This window comes from Callorhinchus milii, unplaced genomic scaffold (assembly GCF_018977255.1).
Source record: "Callorhinchus milii isolate IMCB2004 unplaced genomic scaffold, IMCB_Cmil_1.0 Scaffold5, whole genome shotgun sequence".
NCBI lineage: Eukaryota > Metazoa > Chordata > Chondrichthyes > Chimaeriformes > Callorhinchidae > Callorhinchus > Callorhinchus milii.
The window spans coordinates 12,407,150-12,431,488 of record NW_024704746.1 but is presented as its reverse complement, the minus strand read 5'-3'; the positions used below and the strand labels follow the sequence as shown (position 1 = coordinate 12,431,488).

The 24,339-nt window shown below is 42.8% G+C and overlaps 1 protein-coding gene across 3 annotated transcripts in view; it reads right to left on the bottom strand.

Moving 5' to 3' along the window:
* The window catches only part of nek7 (NIMA-related kinase 7), a 65,099-nt gene extending 49,784 nt beyond the window's left edge, over positions 1 to 15,315 (bottom strand). For 2 of the 3 annotated variants that reach the window (XM_007887322.2, XM_007887324.2), the window contains exon 1: positions 15,150 to 15,315. The gene's annotated coding sequence lies outside the window, so the exon portion shown is untranslated. 3 annotated transcript variants of the gene reach the window in all.
* Between the last annotated feature and the right edge of the window lie 9,024 nt (positions 15,316 to 24,339).

Below are 24,339 nucleotides of genomic sequence, written 5' to 3'. Positions count from 1 at the left end.
CAAGAGCCCTAGTTATTTTTAATTGGCTGTTCATATGAATTAGGATTTCTTCTCTTACAGACCTTGAGCATATGGTACTTATTATCTTTAATTAAGCAATACAACTCATTCTCACTCTGTATATGACTCAAAAATGGACTCTATTGCTATCGAACTGCTGATACATAAACCTAGGAAGAGTTTACATTTTTAAAATTGTTTATTTAATGCAGTTACTATTCAATGCTTTCACTCTAAATATTATTTGCGCAGAAGAACAAACTCTACTCAGTAAACAATGTTAATATTCATTAGGTTGAAACATTGGTAGCACTGCTGTCATGTACTTCCATAATCAACATTGTTTCATGTAAGAATTGCATAATGTCATTTAACAATAATAATAATCCTTGCGTTTAGTATTGCGCCTTATAACATCAGAAGGAGGTCTCAAAGCGCTTCACATGATTTTCTGCAAAATGAAGTTACTGTCCATTTGTAGGCATCAATGAAAATGATCACAAACATCCATGAAACGAGTGATCAATTTTATTTGGGGGAATTGTAGGCCAGGATACCAGCAGAAACTCCCTTCTCTTTTCAAATTGTGTGATGCGACCTTTAATATCCACCTGAACATGCAAACGAGACCTCGGTTTAACATCTCATCCGCAGGACAGCATCTCCAACAAGAGAACTGGGAGGGAACTAACTTTGTAACCAGTCATAATTTCAAACGTTATGAACTACTTACATTTTATTACATCAATTAAATGGCTTGTCTTTTAATTTGCTACACAAATGAGTCAAATACAACGATTTATGTTATTTCCCTTACCACCAGAATTGAACAATGGCATACTATAATATTTTAAAGATGCTAATGGCAACCACCTCAACAACATGCTCGTGTTTCCTTACATCCAGCGCACCACACCTATTAATACATACACACAACAGAGATATATGTTCTGTAAGGGATAAATAAAATAATGGTCATTCTCTGTTGAAGGATACAACATAACCAGTAATACACAAAAAATAAATCAATTACTTATATCACACTGGTGATCATTCATGAACAACTCCTTAAGCTTCACCTTTACACATCAGAACTACCTAATTGAACTGATGCCTTGCAGCAACAATCTATTATCTTTTATTTTGTTCCTGAAATAGTTGGCCAATATTTCAGCAGATGCTTTGGAGTCATTGAAGTTTTCATTTGATCTTCACTTTCAATTCACAATCATCTCCCCATCCCTCATTTCCTTTGCAAATCAACCCACGGCAGAAATGGAAAGATCTACTGCACTTAACATACAAATGACTTCCCTGAAGATACAAAATAATAGTGCTTAGGGAGCCATACACAATTTGTAGAATACATTTTATAACTAAACTATACTCATCATTTTGTGACAGAATGCTTCAGAATTCAAAAAAAATACATTTTTATTCTTGCCAAAAAATGGAGTGTCAACACAATTAAAAGATCGATCTCTAGAAAAAGCTTCACGCTAGAAGAGCTACAATATATGTATGTACTATAGTAGGATTATAATTATATACTATAGTATGATATAATACATTATATATAGTACATAATAGTTCATGTGGCAAAAACGTGAAGCTATCTTTATTTTGCAAAATTTAAACAATTTCAATGCTACTAAAGTACATGGTGCTTCCTGGGACACAAGACACGCCCCACAATGGGGCGATAACTACCAAATCACAAAAACTGACATCACAAAATCTGACAAGCATTTAACTCACCTACTTTATTATTGAGTAATCACACAGTATGGTATACTTGTGCATGATTGAAGATCTTGCTTACAGGGTTGAGGACACGTCTGCTCCTTGAAGTCTGAATTGGATAACTAGAGACCTGCCATTGCCAGGTTTTCTTCTGAGCCAATTCAGGGCCAGGGAGACCCCATTAAGTGGTTGCCTAGTTTCATATTTTATTGACTTCAAGAAAGGTGAGTGGATCCACCAGGATATAAACTCAGAAATGTCTGTTCCCACACCTCTTACTCATAAATAACACGACTGTGAAAACAATACCTTCTCTTTATTAGTTTGAATGGACTAGTTGTTGCCAGAACGGTGGTAACACATTTTCTGATGTCTGACTTATTTCAGAGGATAACATGCAAACAGCAATCAGAACTGTACAAGTTGTACTTTTGATTATAGATAACCCAGGAGAGATAATATATTAAATTGCAAGCAGAAATTGCATACATTTTGCCAAATAAGATAGCTTTGCCACATTAACCAACCAACCAAGCAGGAAGGGAAGGCAGGAATCAGGAGCAATAACAGTTTGAGTGCGAGTGCAAGTCAATCCATGTTGGCATCATACGCATAGCAAAGGCCAGTAAAAGTTGCTTTGCCAGAGGCTTGGAACCTTAACTTGGAAAATAGCTCTTGATACAGAAAACAAAAATAATGCAGAAATTACATTTGTATTGTTTTCTCTCATATATCCCAAAATCCTATGAACAATATCCTTGTCTGCAAATTTGTTAAATCTACAGAATATCCCGAAACAAATAGTGTAGCAGGAGAGTTCTGAAGCTGAATTTGAAAGATTTCATGCCAAGAAGGGATGGTGAAATATCTCATCATTTTCCATTCACTATTTCCATACTGACAGTTTGTCCTTCAACTCAAAATGGTCAATAGTAATTTGGCCAAATGGGCTCAAAAGTACCAGCATGGGCTCAGAGGTTGTTACCAGCAATCATTACTGTGTCAGACGATATGATCTCCAAGTGTACAGAATTGTTTCAGTTTCATTAACTCCCAAAAAGGAAGGTGTATTAATAAAGTGAAAGCATTACCAAATCAAAAATGCATCAGGTTTTAAATACTTGCCAGCAGCATACCAAATCTTTATCATGGCAAATTCCTAATGCCATTATCAACACTTCAGATGTACAGAGGTGAAGTAAGTTAGAAGGTAATAATTAGAATATCTACAGTTTGAATAGAAATTCAATGGAGTTTCCAGATTTTAGCAGTGTGCTAAGGATACAAAGATTACCTCATTGTCACGACTGAACTGGATAGATGGACTTCCTTAACACTACCTTTTATTTTAAAAAAATCAAAGCTTAAAAAAGGGACAGTGTACAGGCACGATTTATAAACATCCCTCCTTATCACATTTTTTTTTGGTCAGCCAGTTATGTGACACACGTAGAAACCCATTACCATGCTTAAGAGTATCCAAACTAAACAGAGTTCCATGCGTCTCACCAATACATCGAAATTCCAGAGATTTTTATGGGAATGGAATGTGAACTCTCTCCCTTGAGGATCGCATTCTGCTTACCTAATACAGGAGAATATTAGGCACAGATTGGCAAGAGCCGAGGCTTGGGAACCCCAGAGTGTACAATTGTACAGCCGGAATCGAGCCAGTTAAAACCACACAGCTTGCCGATAAGAGCACTGCCCAGCAAGCTTTCCTGCTGCTTGACCAACTAGGACCACTCTACCTGACAGGGCTTTGGCTTGCAGGGTTAATGGGAGCTGAGTGGTGGGAGGAGTTCCTGCTTCCAGTCATTGTTCCAGTTTTTTTTAAATCAATCATTTAATGACTGAAGCAATCCCACTGCTTTGGCATAAAACCTTCATTGACTCGAGAAGTACAACAGGAAACAGTGCCATATTGTATGGGAGGTGCCATCTTATTTTCCCCAGCAATCATAACCGGTAAACTTTTTTTTTACAGATGAAATACATTATACTACGATGTTTCATTCCCAATTATGTGCTGTTCAAAATCCCAGTGGAATACTAATAATCGCAATGCCTCTGGCTTCCGTAAAACAGCTTTTATAAGCACTTCACGCACATGAGTTAAATTGATCTAAAAGGTTTCAACTTGTATCAATTTACTAGTTCTGTTGCCAAAACACAGCATGGTTCAACAGAAACAGAAACAGCAATGCTAAATCTTTATTTGATCTGTGCATAATAGTATATAGTACCACACTATATTGTTCCTCATTGTTAGTTTAATGCCACTTATAAACCCATGCACACTTTCCAGGAAAAAAAGAGGGAGGGGGGGGGGGGGGGGGGGGCGTGGAGTGTTGGATAGCAACCAGGAGAAGACAAACAAACACCTAAGTTGATTTCCTCCCTCCACATCCTTATACCAGGCATCTGCAGTATCCTAATTAAAACCCTATCTGTAATCAGCTAACTCAACACGGAACAGAAATCAAGCTTGCAACCTACTGGTCCGCATGGCTCGGTGCTGCACCGCATGGTGTCTTTATCCCCAAGGCCAGGATTTCTCAACCCATGGGTTGTGACCCAAAATTGGATTGCAAGAATGTGTCAAAAGGGTAGTAAACAAATTTCTGAAAATTTATGCATTTTGCTTTTTTTAAAATAAATGAATGCCACTAGTGCTAAGCCGCATGTTAATAGCGAACATGAGCTTCTACCACAAGAACCCCAGGTTCTAAATTTGATGTTCCACAAAATCAGCGATTATAAAGGCCTGTCCCCCACTTGTCTTGGCCGGTCGATAGCAGTGTTTCTGGAATGTCAAGAATTTAGAGCCTTCAGGTCTTGCGGAAGAAGCTCTGAAAAAGTTATCAGCACCTTGGCACATCCAGATGTTTTCTGCACAAAAGCTATTTACTAGGTCGCAACAGGTTATCAAGAATGGGTCCGGTCCTTAGCCCAAAAGAGTTAAGAACCACAACGCTATGTGGTAAGCTGCTGTACTTACATTCAGAATTCAGCAACTCGGCAAGAGTTGTTAAGGTGTGGAGCCCATCGTGTGACTCCAGTTTACAAAACAAAATAAGCTTTGCATCTAATGTAACACCTGATATCAAACTTTCTCATAGCTCATAGCACTTAACAGGTAATTACTTTCAAGTGTTGTGATTGCATTTGTAAGCAAACACGTCAGCAATTTTGTACAGTACTTCAGCCACCAGTTCCGCAAAATACTTGTGTAGTGGCCTGATAAATCTGTCTGTACTCAAAAATTCTAAACAAATCTGACTATGCTCAAACGGGAACAATAGAATACTCAATTTACAGCTTGAGTAATTTCCAGCGCCTTGGGACGTCTTTCCGACGTGAAAGGCACTATACAAATGTAATCTTGTTGTTGTTGATGAATAATAAACTCCCAAGTGGCAAGTTATAAAAAGTCTTTTCACAGCCCAATTTACATGCTATTCCTAAAACATTCTTACATGTATATTCCTAACAGAATTTAAATACTGGAGTGCTTACCAATTTGATGTCACTTATTTTCTAGAGACACAGCTGTTGACTTACTGTAAACATAGCAATACTATCGGGTACTGACTGTGCAATCTTGTTGTTGTGGTATTTGAATAATAGAGAAAAGGCTACCTGTAATCGACCTGTCATGCACAAGCAAATCAGGCCCAATTAACTCATTAAAGTAATACATCTCCATTATGGCACTGGAAATATACACTTTAAATTTTATAAAAATATAAATTTTAGTTTCAGTTAATGAGCACGATTTCGAATTAAACTACTTTGCCTTTGCAAATGGTCCCGTGCACTTAAATTTATTAGGACAGTTATTCTCTTCAAATCCTTTGAAGAGTCATGACATTGTAATTCTTTATGAAACTGAAAAAGTGGTTAACAGACAGTCTGATGCTATTATTCCTTTCTGGGGGTGAGAGGGGAGAGAGAGAGATCGGGAAAGGAGAGAGAGTGTGAGAGAGTAAATGAAAGAGTGTGTGTGTGTGATAGAGAGTGGAGAATGCATGTGAGAAAGAGGGTTTAGAGAGAGACCACATGAGAGGGGAGGAGAGAGAAACAAAAGAGAGAGATCAGAGAGAGAGGGAGAGAGAAAATTGAGGGCAGCATTTCGTGGTTCACTGTCAGGACAGACGATCGGAACCTCCCTCGGCTGCCGCGGGGGGAAACCGAGGACAGACACTGAGGTACGTGCCGTGCAGTTTCCTCACAGCAATTTCTTTCCCCAGTGAGAAACTTCCCTACGTCCTTCATTCCCCTGCCCCCTAGCTCTGTGACAACAACAGCATTTACATAGCGCCCTTCATATGGGGTAACATCCCTCCCCACCTGGCCATTCCCTTTGCCCAATAAACACCGGCTTGTTTTATGACACCCCATCCCATCTGTCCCACCATCGCCATTGTGCGCCCACTCTCTGTAACTCCATTCCTGGAATCCCACCGACTCACTCACTCCCTCCCCTCTTTCAAGACCTAACTCTTTGACTACGCTTTAGATCACCTTTTCCCCTCCCCATCCCACCTCTCCCGACATCCAACCCCCGCTCTGTGACAAGTTTGGAGTTTGCATCATTCAATGGTTTGTTTTCAATAACTACGTCCTGATAATGATTCCATTCCTGTTCCAAACATTCAACTATGCAAACGGCATATTGTAAAATAAAATTGCTGATCATTACAGGAGCAATAGCCTAGAAAACTCAGTGAGGACCCCTTATGATACCCTTAAATTAGTAACAGAAAATGTCCCAGATCACCAGCAGCTTATAAATACCAATAATCCTCCATAAAGACAAGGACTTGACAAACTGGTTTTACTTGAAACTTTGTAATCCATTATTTATCAGTTTAGGTTGCTGCTATCTGATATGCCAGGCTAACCTTTGTGCAGTTGCCATTTCTTTCCTTTCATAACCTTTCCCTTATCTACATTAAACTATATTTGAATTTATTGTTCCATGCATACATCACTTTGCAAACATTTCTAAAGTCTAGTATCCGTTACAACTGGAAGGATCACATACTCACTGGAAAAATTGCGTGAGAGAGAAAGAAGGTGCAGAATGTCAGCTTTGTGTGGAAAGCTAAGCAATTCCACTCACCAAACATATCCACTTCCACAAGTGTTTCTCCCCTCCCCCCAAATTCTGTCTGCATCCGCTTCTGACAAATGACCTCCACATTGTGACTCACATTTTGTTTGATACTTAATCTGAGTTTCCTTGTTTAACTCACAGGATTGATTTGAAATGGATCAGACCTCAGTGCTTGCATTAACAATAGAATAGCACATCCCAAATGCAGGCACCTTGCAACCTGTGGAGTGCTGTAGCTCAGTGGTTAGAGCACTCACTTTGCAAGTGAGAGACCTGAGTTCAATTCCAGGCAGAGGGCGAAACCTTGGGCAAGTTTCCTTACTCCACACGCCTAATAATAATCCCTCCAATACCAAAAACAATAATTAAATTAGTCATTTTCAATCTACAAATGTTTGTGGGACATTGCTGTACGCAATTGGCTGCCGTGTTCGCCCACAAATATACAGTCAATTCACTTTACAGTGTGTTCTGTGAAGCACTTTGGGACGTCCTCCCGACGTGAAAAGCGCTATATCAAATGGAAGGATTATTATTATTATTATTATTATAACCTTGTTGACAAGGATAAATCTTAAATTTTCTACGCAAAAATCAAATAACTTCGACTAACTCAAGCATCTAAATTTATTCTCACAAAACTGGTCTTCATTTTTGAAAAGCAGTGGTTTTACATCCAGTGCATTGACAATTCACAAGCTTTGCAATAAACTTTTTGTTCACAAAGAATGTCATATCCAATTTTTCAATGTCCACAATGCAGTATTTGAAACTTTTTTTCAGTCAATATTGCTTGTTAAACTATCTGGTTCACAGTACTTCAATTAAAAGCTAATTCATCAACATATTACCTACTTCAAACAATGCACATCACCACAATGGCATATTCCATGGAGTAAAATCAAAGGAAGCAATACAAATCAGTTTGTTGTATTTGCTAACTATTTCAAGATTTTATATGAAGATAAAATTAACAAATATCAGGCTTAAATTTCTGTTGTCCCCATTGAGACACGCATTCAGCTGTCCAGTTTGTGCCAAAGGCAAATCAGTGATGAAAGATGTCCTTTAAAGGGGCAGTCTTGTCAGGAATTTCTGGCTTGTACATCAGAAATTGCTGCTTGTGAACAGGCAGATTTGGAAGTACAGTATATGAAACAGTGGCATGGTGCAAAATCTATCAAAATGCTTTACTGATTTGTGTGAAGCATTTCAAAGATGCAATCACATTCTTTTAAAAAGTATTCAAAACAGTTATGGAGTAAATTATAGGAGATTTCTCTCAATCATTTTAATACTTGAATTGACCCTGTCAACATACAAGAGGCTTGCATATTACAACTTCTTGACAATGCCCCTTTAAGTCAAAATTCTCTATATATTTCATCACTTTATCACAAAGGGCTCCACACAGCAGCTGTCACACTCACAGCAGGGATAGAATCTGAGGCCCGAGCAAGGGTATACACACTGTGCAAATCACACTGCTGCAATCACTGCAGCAACAATGGACAAAGTTTCTGCAGAGGAAATAAACTGAAATTCAGCTTAATTTCTGATGCAGGGGGTACACGCTATACACATACACTTTGCAGAGACCCTATTAAATAGAACGTTAAAACTCAAGAAGTTAAGGCCGCAGAAAATAGAAACTAATTTGGTTTGGCAAGGACCCAGGCCAAAGGCATTTTTTACACATTAGGTACACCCACATTGGTGAGAGCTTTTGAGTGTATCTTGGCATAATTTCCAAAGCAACATGATGCTTCCTGCAGCTTCCAACCACCATCTTATTTTCCAGAGATTAAGAGTACCACAGTACATTCCCTGCTGCTTGGATAAATGCTAACTTTTTTCACCTGAACTCAAAACTAAATTAACAGTTAGTGTTGAGATCTATTGATTTAACCTGAAAACTTCTTATTAGCTTGAAACTCTTTCCTACTTTTTTTAAAACAAATTTAAACAAGTTCAAAGCTACCTACACACTTAAAACAGAAAACACATGTCAGACATGACAACCATACATATGCATGGAAGTACACATCAAAAGTCCACTCTCACATCAACACACGGACAAATTTTTAAAATGTCAAATCTATCGTCCACACTACGCAACCAAAGACCTTTTGTACAGAATATGAAATATCACCTGAAAAACTCAGGCACACCTTAATACATGCAGGTAAACATTCGTCAACCTGAAAACACTGCATCTTGATGTTTCAAAATAAAGATTCAAGGAATGAATGTGTCGTGGAGCCTTTACAAGGCAAGTGTGAGCGCTTTAGCCCCAAATCTTCTACAGCCAAAATAATAATCCTTGCATTTGATCAAATAGCGTCTTCTAGATGTCTCAAAGTGTCTTTACAGAATATACTGTGAAGTGAATTGACTGTATATTTGTGGGCGAACGCAGCAGCCAATTGCGCACAGCAGTGTCCCACAAACAGTCGTGGATTGAGAATGATCAATTTATTACTGTTCTGTTTTGGAGGGATTATTATTAGGCTATTATATATAATATAAAATCTACAGGATCCCTGTATTCAACCATTCATGCCGACTCTGGCAGAACTAGCCAAGCCACCTCTGCTGGTATTGTTTATTGCCTAACATCGGCACCACCTCATTTACTTTGCCATTAACTTCTAAGTATTATCAGTGGCAAGGCAGCAAAGTAAATGGGTGTATGAATAATGTAATTGGCTCGCAACACACATCACTTTAATCCACAAGAGACTACAAAGACAAAGTTGGATGTGATATTCAAGCAAATTAGTTTTACCTGGAAATCAAAACTAGCACACTCACTTGTTCAGTCATATATTCCTTGGGTAATACAAAAAGATAAATATTTGCTATATAAAGTATTTTATATGCATTTGAAACATTTCTTCCCGAAAGTAAAATTGCCACGAGCCCTGGCGTCTGACAGCAAGCATGCCAAGAAAAATTAAATTCTGGTAATATTTCAGCTGACTGCAAAGGGATTTAAATCCTCAGAGAACCACCTTTATTTTGCAGCCTTCAAAACACATATTCTTTCCAGCATATTAAATATATTTAACAAGTTGGAAGTCGTGAAAATGTGTAAAAATGTTTATATGTAATTAGGTGTCATGTGATATTCTCCCAGAGCACAGCAAAGCCTAGTTTTAAGGATTCCTTTGACTTGCTGTGGCCATTTTATTTAAAAACTGAAATGCTTATATCCACCTTTTAGATCGATTTTTGTGGCTGTGGCCCTCTGACCTGTGATAAGCTCACCAACAGATAGGTCTACATTGCTGCCACTACTATGTCACCACAGCTGTTGCTTCTCAAGCCACTACTATTTTGCAGATGTTAAGCTTGTCTATTTTAAGCAGGGATAGAAAATGGCTGAAAATCCAGTCAACTCTATATCAAACATTTTATTTGAGATGAATTGCATTTAAGATGAATTTCAAAATAATTCCTTACTTAATACACAAGTTGCTAGGAAACTATTAGTTACAATCAGAGATGGATGGAGTCAATCGAGTAGCAAGTTATTGAAAAATGAAAGACTTCAATACAGTCAGCATTTATCAATGGGAATTAAGTTTGTCAATCTCAGCCAGGACAAATGTCAGGCTGCTACAATTTACCTCTGTACCTTAGGCAAGAGAAAAGAAAAATGTAGCAGTGATTCCTGCTCCTGATTACTACTAGTAACTGCTGGTAGAAAATGTGCTTGAGTGAATGTTGGATAAGGACACAATTAAGCTTGGCCATGATTCTAGGATGAGATGAAAAATAAAGCCTCAAAACTGATGCCAAAGTACATAAGATATTCAACTCTAAAAGCTACAGTATGGCACAATATTTTGTTACTGGCTTCCTGCAATTCAATAATTCCACACAAGTTTCCAAACAAAACAGTTTGCAGATAAAACATTTTTTTAAAAAGTGACCATAAGTAAAGGTAATAGGCCTACTAATGTAAGAACAATGGCAATGGCACAAATATAGTTAAGAATATTGTCACATTGCCAGGTACTGGAAAAACTGCACACCACAGAACATCATTAAATTATGAATAAGTTGTACCTTTGATCTCAAGCAGCAACAGTACACAATATACATTATTCAATAGTATATCAGAAAAACATACATTTGATCCTATACATCAATATACTTCCACTACGCTTAAATTGTTCCAGAAAAAATTAGAATGGAAAATATAATCATCCTTGCATTTGATACACGGTGTTTCACGCAGAGAGAGTCCACTGAATCCAAAAAAATATTTATTTGTGTATCAACCTGGCTCAACAACTGTAGCACTCTCATCCCTGAGTCAGGTGGTTGTGAGTTCAGTCAGGGCATTGAGCTTCCAGTCTTGGCTGACACTACAATACAGTGCTGGGGGAAGTGCTGCATTGTAAGAAGTGTCATCCTTCGGATGAGACGTTAACCTGAAGTCTCATGTGCCCATTCAGGTGAATTAATTAAAGATCCTAAGGCACAATTCAAAAAAAAAAGGAAGTTTATCTCGGTGTTCTGGGCAACAATCCCCCAGATTAAAAAAAATGACGATTCACTTCATGGCATTTGCTCAACATTGCTGTGTACAAATTAGCTGTCATGTTCGCCTACAAATAGTCACCACACTTTACAGTAAAATCTGTGAAACTTTTTGAGATGTCCTCCCAATGTGAAAGTGCTGTAGCAAATACAATGACTAATATTACGCACATCTAGGTTCTACTTTTACATATAAGGTACTCCTGCAGGGATACGTTTGCACTTAATATTTTCATAAGATAGAAGAGTAAGGTTTAAATGAACTCTCATTTCAACACCATATTGAACAACTCTCAAGTCCTTATTAAGTCCAAATTCATCCAAGATTTAAACACTCTTCCTAGAAATGACGATGTTCTTCTTACAACCCCTCACACACCCTTGAACAAAATATATGAATTGGCTCGTTATGATAGGTGGTCCTCCTCTCAATTGTGACCTCGATCCTTTCAGGTCACTCTTTTTCATTATTGCTCCTTCTTATTTGGTCTCAACTTCTTTCTTACAAAATAATATTCAAAATATTGAATGCAACAGCTGGCAATGTGGGATTTCTTTGGGGACTGCAAACAATTTGTAACTAAAGAATATTTGAGGTTGTGAAGGCACATAATAATCCCTCCAAAACAAAAACAATAACAAAATTGGTCATTTTCAATCTACGACTGTTTGTGGGACATTGCTGTGCGCAATTGGCTGCCGCGTTCGCCCACAAATATACAGTCAATTCACTTTATAGTGTGTTCTGTGAAGCGCTTTGGGACGTCCTCCCGACGTGAAAAGCGCTATATCAAATGCAAGGATTATTATTATTATTATTTTTTAAAAAAGTTTTAATTATGTCTAGCCATGCAAGTTGCCATGCTAATTTAAGACTTCAACATCTTACATATCTTATTACCATACTGCTTAAAAAACATTCACATTTAATTTCCCTCTCCAATCAACAGATTTCAATTGAAAAGCTGGAATGTAGGTCCTCACCAAACCACAGTAATTATTTTGGTTACACAGATGCAAATAGCATCCTATTTACAGATACTTGCAACAGGTTCCGCTTCACAAACCTGCTTTGCACTGTACTGTATGTAGCTTGCATCTCTCGGCGAGCGGAAATAGTTTCTTGGTATATTTGAAAACAAATTTATAATGTTTCCCTTATGTGACCATGCTCAGAGAACTGACTGCATATGAATCGGCTTCCTGTGCATGCATGCATAGAAAAATATAAATGCTTGGTATGCAAAATCCAGCAGTCTTAACTCTTTTGAGACCACGCATATTGCAAAACTATAATACTGGTAACTTTTTAAACTATGTACAGGAACTTTCTGCTTGGAATAATAATCCCTGCATTTGATATACCGCATTATCACATCTTTGAGATGTCTCAAAGCGCTTCACATTCAAGATCCTCATCCTCACCTACAAGGCCATTCACGGCCTTGCTCTCTCCTACCTCTCCGACCTACTATCCCCCTACCTACCTGCCCGTACCCTCCGTTCCTCTAGCTCTGGTCTGCTCCACATCCCCCGCCCCAACCGCCCTACCATCGGTGGCCGGGCCTTCAGCCTCTCAGCCCCGAGAACTCTATCCCCCAGTGCCTTCGCCTTGCTTCCTCCCTTTCCTCCTTCAAGGCCGGTCTCAAGACCTTTCTCTTTGACCGTGCCTTCAGCTCCCCTCTCAACTCTCTACCCCCTCCTCGCTCCCTCCCTTCCCTCCCCTCACCCTGACCATTTCCCCCCTGCTCGGGTCCTGACCCAACTGTCCAGCGCCTTGGGAATTCCTCCCGACATGAAAGGCGCTCTATAAATGGAATCTTGTTGTTGTTCACAGAAGTACAATGATACCTTTCGCAAACAGTCATCTTATACTATAATGCAATAATAGTTACATTTTAATAAGGCACCCTGTGAGAGGAATCAGAGACATTACCCCCTTATCAGCACCTTCACTTCTGCACCATTTTCCTGTCCCCCGAGACATCTAGTGTCCAACTGACTGAGCTATCCCCACGGGAAGCAAGGCACGCTGTTAATTCATTACTAAATTATAGTCAACGTCACAAATGAAGAGATACATGGTATCTCACAGTTAGATGCAACTATTCTCCAATTACAACAAAAACTTTTGAACAAATGCTTTCAGTACAATATATCTGGTTTCAAGATCACAGCTCAAATAAAGTTTGCATATATACACAGCAAACTTCGTCATAAAATGGCCAGAGACAAAGTAATAAAATGCAAGCGAAAAGAAAGGTATGTCAGGCCTGAAACATAGAGCAGGAGGGGTGAGGTGGAGGAACATTGACATGAGCAATAAACTTGAAGGGAAGTAAATTGGCCCATTTGGTAGTGCATGTTCAGGTTACAACAACAACTTGCATTTATATAGTGTCCTTCACCTCAGAGGGCATCTCGGAGTGCTTACAAATACATAATGAAATTAAGATTACACTTTTATATTTTTAGCATGACTGATAGCTTCACTCTATAGCTCCTGCAAATAAGATATTCCACTTTGAACCATACATTAAAAATCATTTACTTGGGAGGGAAAAGGAAGGCTACAGTGCTGATGAAGATATCACCTCCCTTTCCCAAATCCAGATTAACCACAAGAAATTTGCTTAAAAAAATCAAGGCATTATTTGATTTTGAAATACTATACATTTCAAAACTATGGAAGTTAATAATAATAATCCTTGCATTTGATATAGCGCCTTATCACACCTTTGAGACTTCTCACGGAATATACTGTATATTTTGTTAGTTACATAGCTTTCACAACTCAAGCTTATTTAATTTATGGTGGGCCTTTATTGGAGTTGTGCAAATGTGTACACAAGACGCGTACAGCACTGGAATCAGCAACAATAACGTCCATAGTTATACGGTCCGCACAACTGCACCCGTTCATTGCTTCGGCCCACAAATGAAGAGTGGCCATTACAGCAAAGTACTGGAAAGGTATCGGTACAATTGCACTGTAACCTCTGTATACTGAGGGCAACAAGGTGGCATGTGAAAGATGAGGACTGGACAACAATCCAAAGCAGAAAATTGAACTGAACTATTTCACTCATATTCTAGCCAGTATGTTAGAAGTTTTTTTAAGCGCATGTTAAAATCACCCAACAGAACCAGTGGCCATTATGTACAAGCTACGCAGAGGCAAGCTCGAAATACTCTTTCTTCCTACTGGAGGAATTCCAGCCCGTCTTCTTTATGCAAAGGCACATACACCCACCGCCATCTTACACCTGTGCCCCTGACAAACTTTGTTCTTCGAAGCGCACAAACTTGGGGAACCGTCCCGGTTGACTGACACGGGCGGGAGCCAATGGCAAGTCGGGATTCCGCCGACAGTCCGAGGAGCCGCCAATGAGCGCGGGACGTTGGGCGAGAAGGGGGCGGGACTTGACGACCAGCAGGTTAGAGTGGCGCTGGGGTCGGACTGGCTCTCGGCGGAGGCGCCTCCGGGTCTCAGGTGGCGGCTGCGGACGTTCTGCCTCGGCCCCGAGGGCGGGCAGACAGACAGACAGACAGACCGGCAACGGCACGGGCGCCATTGCGGCCGAGAGCGGTTGTGAAGCCGAGGGCAGGGGCGCTGAGCCCGAGCGGCGGTTGCTCTGGGTTGGTGCCGACCGACGGGGACACTAGGCCGCGCGCGGCTGTGGACAACCCCGGGGTCGGAGCCGCCGTCAACCCCTCTTCCCCGTCTCCTTACCAGGGCGGCCCTATTACACTTCGGCGGCTCTCTCGGGCTGGCGCGGCTCCCGCTGATCGCTGGGTGTTGGGTCCCGGGCCCCGGTGACTGGCGGCTCTCAGTGCAGGTGTGACGCTCCCCTCAACAGCGCTGTCCGCCCCACCATGAGTGTAAACATCCCGGCATCCCCCGCGACAGGGGGCGGGGCCGCTCCAGCCCCGAGCAGCCACCTGGACTGAAACCTCCCCCCAACACTCCCCCCGCCCTCCCCCAACACTCCCCCGCCCCCCCCACACTCCCCCAACACTCCCCCCGCCCCCCCAACACTCCCCCGCCCCCCCAACACTCCCCCGCCCCCCCAACACTCCCCCGCCCTCCCCAACACTCCCCCCGCCCCCCCCAACACTCCCTCCGCCCCCCCAACACTCCCCCCAACACTCCCCCCCCCCCCCGCCCTCCCCCAACACTCCCCCCGCCCCCCCCAACACTCCCCCCGCCCCCCCACACTCCCCCCGCCCCCCCCCAACACTCCCCCCGCCCCCCCCAACACTCCCCCCGCCCTCCCCCCCAACACTCCCCCCCCCCTCCCCCGCCCCCCCCAACACTCCCCCGCCCTCCCCCAACACTCCCCCCGCCCCCCCCAACACTCCCCCCGCCTCCCCCCCAACACTCCCCCGCCCCCCCCAACACTCCCCTGCCCTCCCCTCCAACACTCCCCCCGCCCCCCCCAACACTCCCCCCGCCCTCCCCCCAACACTCCCCCCGCCACTCCCTCCACCCCAACACTCCCCCTGCCCTCCCCCCAACACTCCCCCCGCCACCCCCAACACTCCCCCCGCCCCCCCCAACACTCCCCCCGCCACTCCCTCCACCCACAACCTCCCCTGCCCTCCCCCCCAACACTCCCCCGCCCTCCCCCCCAACACTCCCCCGCCCCCCAACACTCCCCCCCGCTCTCCCCCCAACACTCCCCGCCCCCCCCAACACTCCCCCCCCCCCCCAACACTCCCCCGCCCCCCCCAACACTCCCCCGCCCCCCCAACACTCCCCCCGCCCTCCCCCAACAACCCCCGCCCTCCCCCAACATCCCCCCCCGCCCCCCCAACCTCCCCCCGCCCCCCCCAACACTCCCCCGCCCCCCCAACACTCCCCCCGCCCCCCCCAACACTCCCCCGCCCCCCCAACACTCCCCCCGCCCTCCCCCAACACTCCCCCCGCCCCCCATACTCCCCCGCCCCCCAACACTCCCCCGCCCTCCCCAACACTCCCTCCGCCCTCCCCCCAACACTCCCCCCCGCCCTCCCCCCAACACTCCCCCCGCCCCCCCAACACTCCCCCGCCCTCCCCCCAACACTCCCCCGCCCTCCCCCAACACTCCCCCGCCACTCCTCCACCCCAACACTCCCCCGCCCCCCCCAACACTCCCCCCGCTCTCCCCCCCCAACACTCCCCCCGCCCCCCCCCAACACTCCCCCGCCTCCCCCAACACTCCCCCCGCCCCCCCCCAACACTCCCCCGCCCCCCAACACTCCCCCCGCCCTCCCCCAACACTCCCCCAGCCCTCCCCCAACACTCCCCCGCCCTCCCCCCAACACTCCCCCCGCCCCCCCAACACTCCCCCCCCCCCCAACACACCCCCGCCCTCCCCCAACACTCCCCCCGCCCTCCCCCAACACTCCCCCCGCCCCCCCCCAACACTCCCCCCGCCTCCCCCAACACTCCCCCACCACTCCCTCCACCCCCAACACTCCCCCTGCCCTCCCCCCAACACTCCCCCTGCCCTCCCCCCCAACACTCCCCCCGCCCCCCCAACAGTCCCCCGCCCCCCCCAACACTCCCCCGCCCTCCCCCCAACACTCCCCCCCACTCCCCCCCCCCAACACTCCCCCTGCCCTCCCCCCCATACTCCCCCCGCCCCCCCAACACTCCCCCCCCCCCCCCAACACTCCCTCCCCCCCCCCAACACTCCCCCCGCCCTCCCCCAACACTCCCCCGCCCCCCCAACACTCCCCCCGCCCTCCCCCCAACACTCCCCCCGCCCTCCCCCCAACACTCCCCCCGCCACTCCCTCCACCCCAACACTCCCCCGCCCCCCCAACACTCCCCCCGCTCTCCCCCCAACACTCCCCCCGCCCCCCCCAACACTCCCCCCGCTCTCCCCCCAACACTCCCCCGCCCCCCCCCAACACTCCCCCGCCCTCCCCCAACACTCCCCCCGCCCCCCAACACTCCCCCCGCCCTCCCCCCAACACTCCCCCAGCCCCCCCCAACACTCCCCCCGCCCTCCCCCAACACTCCCCCCGCCCCCCCAACACTCCCCCGCCCCCCAACACACCCCCGCCCTCCCCCCAACACTCCCCCCCCCCCCAACACTCCCCCGCCCTCCCCCCCAACACTCCCACCGCCCTCCCCCCCAACACTCCCCCCGCCCTCCCCCAACACTCCCCCGCCCTCCCCCCAACACTCCCCCGAGCCCCCAACACTCCCCCGCCACTCCCTCCAACACTCCTCCACCCCAACACTCCCCCGCCCCCCAACACTCCCCCGCCACTCCCCCCACCCCCAACACTCCTCCCGCCCCCCAACACTCCCCCACCCCCAACACTCCCCCGCCCACCCCAACACTCCCCCGCCACTCCCCCGCCCCCTCCAACACTCCCCCCGCCCCCTCCAACACTCCCCCACCCCCAACACTCCCGGGGATAAGAATCCTTCAAAAATAATAATAATAAATTGGTTACTTCAATCCACAACTGTTTGTGGGACGCTGCTGTGCGCAATTGGCTGCTGCGCGCAATTGGCTGCTGCGTTTCACCCACAAAATATACAGTCAATTCACTTTACAGTATATTCTGTGAAGCACTTTGAGATGTCTCAAAGACATGATAAGGCGCTATATCAAATGCAAGAATTATTTATTATTATAATCACAAGATTAAATCATAATATTTGTCAATAATATCTGTGTTGGCAAAGTTGATCAAAATGGTCACCTGTGCTTGTCTAGAGTCAGTGGCGGTTGCAATTGTAAACCTTAAACCATTTTCTCTCACAACCTGCTCCTACCTCTTGTGTGGATTTGTACTGTAAGAGTGGTGCAGTTGAGGTTCCCAAATCTCCATCTCAGCCAAAACAAGAGATGCGGCTAATATACCAGAAGAGAGTGCTTTACAATAATTTGTAGTGTTTTATTTTAGTTTTTAATAATCATATCCATTTACCTTTCCTAAAATTGCTTCCTATTTCCTTCTCTTTTTCTGGAACATGGACAAGTCTTTTGATGTTCCAGCGCCTTGGGCGTCCTAATGACGTGAAGCATGCTATACAAATGTAATTTTGTTGTTGTTGTTGTTCCATGCAGCCTGCTCTGTGTCTTTCAGTGCACCAATACAAGATTCACAGGACAATGCAGAATTTTTTTACTGCACTATGTTTACCAACCAGAAGAGCTGTCGTCCTGACATAGCTCCTTTAAACGGTCTTCGCGATCAGCAATTTCAGCCTGTGAGCCAGTAATTAACAATGTAAACAAGCCATCTGTCTGGCAGTGTCCAGCATGGCACCAGCCTGTGAGTGCTTGGAATCAGTTGAAAATATAGCTGTGAGCTGGTAGTTGGATTTTGCCATTGTAACAATTTACGTGGTGCCATTATTTCTCTTCTCAGCAAAGCAGTGCTTCTTTCAGGTGCTGGAATAAAAAGTTCTTACCAATATCTGATTTTGGTGTGTGCTGAACACAAGACAGTAACAAAATTATTTGGATAATGCAGATATAAAAACAGAGATTTCAACAGGACCAAAACACATCACAGCATCCCTGAGAGTCAAACAATTGAACAGGAAGTACTGTCATTAATAGAGAAAGAAATGGCTGAGAATCATTCCCACACTTTAAATAGGGAGGTAAGAAAAGGAATCTCTTCAGCACTGAGGTTTCGCTTCCCCTTCAAATGGCACCCAAATAAAGTATCATTACATCACATCCTGGGCATTGAAACTAAATTCATAAACATATTTGGTTTTCTCGACATTTTTTGCTCTTTTTGTCTCTTTGTTAATGGAAACCGCAGAAAAGCAAAACAGAAGACAAATGGTTACATTACCTATAAGTGTCAGTGAAATAATCCTGAGCATAAAAAGAAAGTCCAGTAATGTTTAAAATGGAGGATTACATATTTTCCAACCTCTGACACAATCTTCTGCTCCACACCAAAAAGTTCAGTTTTGACAGCAATTAGCCTTTGACTTTGATGCAACAATATTACTTAGGTACATTAAGCAAAAGTATTTATTTGATCTTACTCTCACACACATGCAAAAAAAAGCAGGATACCTTTATCACACCAGCAACATGCTCAACAACCTGGAAATGCCTTAACAGCAATTATTGTAGTTTTACACTTCAGGGATAATGTAATGTGCAGTGTAACATTGGTTAATGAGGGCAAATCAGTCAGATAAATCTATACAAATGAGATTGTTTGAGTTTTGCTCACGTTATTTTGCTTTTCTTGATCTTAACATACCTTCAATGTACAAGTCCAACTGGTAACAGATTCCCAATATATTGCTATACAAAATTGCCAAACAACCAGCCACTGGTAGGTGTGGGAGTGATTCAATCACTGGATTCAATCAGTGGAGTCCTGTAGCTCAGTGGTTAGAGCACTCGCTTTGCAAGTGAGAGACCTGAGTTCAATTCCAGGCAGAGGGCGAAACCTTGGGCAAGTTTCCTTACTCCACACAGAGCCTAATAATAATCCCTCCAAAACCAAAAACAATAATAAATTGGTCATTTTCAATCTACGACTGTTTGTGGGACATTGCTGTGCGCAATTGGCTGCCGCGTTCGCCCACAAATATACAGTCAATTCACTTTACAGTGTGTTCTGTGAAGCGCTTTGGGACGTCCTCCCGACGTGAAAAGCGCTATATCAAATGCAAGGATTATTATTATTATCATTATAATCGTTTTCCTCTCCTCTCAAGTAAAGAATGCTATTGTGGAGATTCATGAAGAAGAAACAATTGTATCAATCGAAAAAGCACATCATCAGCCTGTACCACCAGGACTCAGTGTTTATACTGTCATTTCAGAATTCAACAGTGTCTGAGTGTTATGTTAAAAGAGAACAGAATTATTTACACAAGAATGAGCACACACTATGCACAATGAATAAGCATTTCACCGCTCTGAGCTTCGAGTTGTAGACCAGAGTTTATTTTTTCACAATTTGAATTTGATATGCAAATCATACGTAATTAACATCACCCATTTATTTAGCTCATGGTCATCGTCTCAGGCTGGTTAAGTCATATTTAGTGTTCCAGCATGCTGTAAAATGTAGTGTCAGGATTTGGTTTGCACTCACATTTTTCACTTGGTAAAATACTGATCTCAGCTAGAATGTTTGAGGGTAACAAGGAACAAGCAAAGTGCGTTCCCAGAGGAAAGAAAGGAAAATCCTCCTTCTAGAAGCCATTTACAATGTGGTATTGTTGGGAGATGTGGAAGCAGTTATGCACCTCTCCTTGACATGGGTGCTTGCTGCTGGAGAACCCAAATAAAGATCAAGTAGGAAAGAAAATTTTCCTATTATTATTTAAAACAAAAAATATTACCAGAGATGAAATGACTGGCAATAGAACGTTTCTTCTATGTCCAAACTATGTTCTATATATTTTTTATTTTAGTATTGCATCTGGTATCACTGTGTAATTTCAAGTTAAAGGAATGGAAAAAGCAAGATGAAAATTGCCCACAATGGTTTCCTCCATTGCTGTAAGGAAAAGCTTTGTCTCTCTGCTTGTCACCACCTCAAAAAGTCATTCAGTCAAGAGTGGGTGTTCACTATGAGTTGAATTCACAATTATGTATTTTTTATTCATTGAAAGCACTGTTATTAAAAATAACCATTCAACTTAATCTACATATTATCTTGTTGTTCAAAGCAATGGTTTAGTACAATTCTGTGTTTGTTTTTTAAAAAAATATCATATCACAATTGTTTGACATTTGCTCCATAAAGGTTTATTGTAGAGTTTTAACAATAATCTGTGTTGTATTGCTTTAATCCCACTCTTATCTTTTATCTTCATTATCTTTTATCTTCATTAGCATCAATCAAAGCATCATGCACAGCATCTGGCTACATTAATTAATTTCCTGACATTACTTATTAAGAGCAATATTTGTATATAGTGTACATAATGCTCCCCTAAAGGACTAATAATGTTGTTGTTGTAATGCAGTTAACCTCTCTCTTGATCTTGCTTTTGTCTTCAGTAACCGTTGTATTTATCGCAGACATAGTTTTGAAATGTCTGGTTAGTTTACAAGTTTTAAACCCTCAGTAATCCTCATTTTCAAGTAATGCTGCCAATACACAAGTCAGGTCCTAACTTTATTAAGAATCACACTTCCCTCTTTCTGAGTTACTGTGAAAGCACATAAGATATTCCAGCTTGCCTTTCTTATTTTCACTATTTTACTCAGAGACCATTCACACTGTAAATATATGGGACCATTATGCTTGATTCAAACTTACATTCCCCATCGCTGGCACCCTTCAACTTGATGAGCACAAAAATCCGCCAGAAACAAAACATTTCAAATATTTCAATTTCCCACAGCAGGCATTGGTTTATGTCTCGGTGAGATTGCCAATTTGTGCTGAATTCAGGGTTGCTTTACGCTGTGGGCTTGCAGCAATTGGGCAAAGATAGCCTAAATTAATTTCACTTGGGATCCTCACAGTTGAGAAGAGAGAGGGGATTTGTATTCTGTCAGTCTAAGCTGAATTAAATCCAGGTCCCTGAAATCAAAGAACCTATGATAACTCAAAGAACCACCTAGCCCACCAGAATTTAACCATTTCCAGAACTGCTGTTTTCCACACTGGGCAAAGGATTCCTTCGATGGCTGAAAAAAAGACTTCAGTTTAAAAATAATCCTTAAAGGCAGGCTTAACAACTTGTATTTATTATTCTTCCTTTCAAAGTCTCCTTGGTAGAGTAGAAGATATAACAAAACAAATCTAAATTTACTATGAAAAATCTTTTTTGTTTTACATGTAACGTTGACTATCCCATTCATCAGGATAACTCCAGCCACTTCACCATTGGTATGTTTCAGTCCTCCCTTTAGGAAGATTTTTTTAACATCAGTTGTATAAATCGTGCCAGATGGATACTTGGTATAATCCCATAATGATGTTTTATTGTGTCAACTCTTTGAACAGTGCTGATTTGATATCCCTTTACAATGTACATAATTTCAATGTCCTGAAAATAGGTAGAAAAAGAACAATAGCCACAGCCATCCCACCATGGAAAGACTTTCATGTAGAGGTGAGCCATACAGTGTGGAATTGAATTATATTGACCAGGAAAGTTCCAGGTTTAATTCCCAATCTGCTCTGTAGCTGATGTGCCAATATGAAACATTACAATTGCCCTCAATGTCACAAATCAACAACAAAAATTTGCATTTATAAAACACCCTTCATGTGGGTAGGATCTCCTAATCACTGAATACCAGTTGGAGGGAGGGGAAATTCAGCTAAGCCTTGACTCTGATATCCTGATGATCGTATAGGCCACTGAATTTACTCACCATTTAGACTCCAAAAAATGAATAATCAGTTGGATAATGTAGTGCTGATGCCTGATGTCCTTTGAACAGTTCCCAAAAATGAGTTGCTGTCTTTGGAAGAGGAAAGAGAACAAATTTAAAAGGAAAAATAGCTAGTGTTGCTGTCTCTTTCAGTGATTGAATCACCTTTTAAGCAGACAATGGCCTCAACTTGTCTTCATACTTTGGTATAAACAGCCTGAAGTGCAGTATGTGTGAGAACAGAGAGCAAATAAAGCCAGCAAAGCAAAATTGTCTGACGCTTGAGTCTGCTTTGGTCTATGGAATATATTCTTGACACTTAGATGCCCTTTAATTCTCTGAACAACCATGCACCAATTTAAGGCAGATCAAAGAAACCTTCAGGGTCTTCGTCAATGCATTGCAGGATGGGTGGTTTGAGGATGTCCTTAAACACTTCAAGGAAAATGCAGTTCCTGAGGTTTTCTTCTTCATCGCCTACTGAAAAATAAGATAGCTTCGCAAAAAAGGAAAGTTCAAACTCTACAGTGAGTTAGCTTTTTGACCCCAGAGTCTTTATCACTGTAGGCGTGCCAGGTCCAATGGTCTGTACAGGACTCAGATGGTTACATATTGCTTTCCCCTCCTGCTTTCTGTCAGTTTTAATGAAGGTTTTTTATTCTGGTTTTCAAAGAAATTTTCTCTGATCATGGTAGCTTAAGGGAGAAATATCTAATCATTAACAAAAAGTTAATTCAAACCATTCAACACAGAATTTGCCCTACAATGTTCTTTTTACCCTGTTACTTTCGGGTACTGTATATCTGTACAATGTTAAACCTTTATGGACAGCTTTTGTATTTTTTACATATGTTAGCTGCAGGTTTGACTATCCACTCACTTATACAGTAACCTATTCCTAAACCAAATAATAGGTTTTAATATACCATAGTCACAATCCCAATTTGTTGCAATAATTTTAATTTTTGTTTCTCATGGTGAAAATCACAGCGAGCATGTCATGCAGCCCAATTCAGCAAAATTCAGGGTGAAATAAAGAGTGAAAAGCAAAACACTGGCAGGAAATGTCTGGTCATTTTGCTCACTGGCGTTTTTTCTGTCTTGGGATTTTCAGGTCACTAGCTAAGCTTTCGCAGACTAGAAATTTTAATAAACAACAAATCTAATTTGGAAATATCTCAAATTAGTCCCCAATGATGTGGTTGAGTTCATGGTGGTTTCTCTTCTCTCCAGTTACATTTCTTAATCCACAAAGATAAAGTATTAAAGAATATTTTCAGTAGTATTTGAATCACTTTCATTGACTAATTTTTCACTGACCATCATATTGGTGTAAAGAAAGATATGTTCGCGGATAGAATGTTTCATCACAGTTACTTCAATGCAATTAGAACATGCATTAGAGTAAATCTAATGAGGCATCTTAAAGATTGGTTTGAAACTCTTAAATGGTTGGAAATACTATAGCTTCATCCAATTGTGAAAATACTAAAGAAAACAATTATGTTTTTTATATTATGTAATTCTATGCTACCATTTGTAAGATAACAGTGTCCAACATGAAATGTCTTCAACTTATTTAATTTATAAAAGGAA